The following is a 1,657-nucleotide window of genomic DNA, read 5'->3' as shown; positions in this document are numbered from 1 at the left end:
ACTTATTTTTAGGATGTCAGGTTATGATACCTCTTTCCCACTAATTGAAAGCCTCACTTGTCCTTTTCTGTACTGCTTTTCCCTCCTGATATCAACAAGATCAGGCTTCACTTTAATTTTCAAAATTGTCCCAGTTTTCTATAATTGTCTTAGCTCTTAATGATTTCTTCTCACCCTGGTCACTGCCGAAATAGACACCTAAGAACAGTGGACTTTGATTCACAAGACTGCACTATGCTTTCGAACAAGCATCACCACAGCTATGTGATGATGGGAAACTCGCACAACTTCTATGAACATACTCGCCTATGTGCTCAGACTGAGAATGCACCTTCTTGTCTCACAAGGTTCAAGGCATGTTGTTATCTTTGCACTTATTCATATGACAGGGTCCAACAATACCATTTGTTTTGCTTCCTTACTAGAAAATTATTTTCTAATATGTCATACATAACTTACATGTTGTCTCTTGCCCCATAAAATTAATTTAAAAATTTAGGTTGAAAAAACTGAGAGGGATGTCAATCCTTTGTGACTCATTTGAAACAAGGTGCACCTGACTCTTCAGTAAATTTCCACAAATCTCCTCTGCTTGCTCAGTTGGTGGACTTCAGGAACATGAAGTTTCTTAAGTTCAGGACCATTAATTTATAGTGAGTCTCTGTTCTAAAGATTTTCATAAATTATTTTCCTTGTATTTAGAACCTTTTCCCCAAGGGACATGTTATTATAGATTGTAGTTAGACAAGATCACATTTTCTGCCTACATAATGTGTAGTTTAGCACTACAGTGATAAACTGAAATGAATAAGCTAACATTTGTGTCAGAAATACTTGAACTATGAAGATTAAAGGGTATTTTAGCCTAAAACACTTGAACCAGGGGTACCTCTGATAGCTATGACTCCCAAGGTGTGATGCACTTGCAGGTAATTTATTTTTAGAAGCTGATGTTAGTGGGTGGGTATTTTTAATATCTCAGCCCCTACACTCAGAACAAGGAAATGGATGTTTTGCTTCATTGTGGATGTTGTTGAAGGCTGAGTATCTCTTATTGCAGAGTCAGTGAAGCCAAGGGCTTGCCATTGATGATATTTCATGGTTTATTCTTTAAGTGTCCTAATATGTAGAATTGTGTATGTGTATATATTTCATAGGTGTTATGGACTGAATGTTTGTGTCCCTCTCAAATTCATGTTGAAACCCTAATCCTCAATTTGATGCTATTTGGGGGCAATTATTGTTAGATTAGGCCATGAGCACAGCCCCTTATTATAGGATGTCTTTGTAAAAAGAGAGACGTGAGCTTTTCCTCTTATGTCATATGAGGATATAGAAAAAAATGCAGCCATCTGCAAATAAGGAAGGGGGTTCTCAACAGACACCAACTCTGCTGGCATGTTGATCTTAAACTTTCCAGCCTTCCCACAACTGTGAGAAATGAATGTGTTGTTTAAGCTACCTAGTCAACAGTATTTTGTTAAAGCAATGTAGTATTATTTTATAGCAGTATGAATATGTGTACATTATGTATATAGCACCTGTATATTTGATAACAGTATAAATATGCCATGTATTAAGTACAAGTTGAATAATTAAGTGAATACACCCATTCCCCCTCTACCACACACGTTGTTTCTTTCTATAACTTTATTTT

The sequence above is a fragment of the Sturnira hondurensis genome, unplaced genomic scaffold (assembly GCF_014824575.4).
Source record: "Sturnira hondurensis isolate 20B ecotype Veracruz unplaced genomic scaffold, ASM1482457v3 Scaffold0012467, whole genome shotgun sequence".
Classification (NCBI taxonomy): Eukaryota; Metazoa; Chordata; class Mammalia; order Chiroptera; family Phyllostomidae; genus Sturnira; species Sturnira hondurensis.
This window is presented reverse-complemented; position numbering follows the sequence as displayed.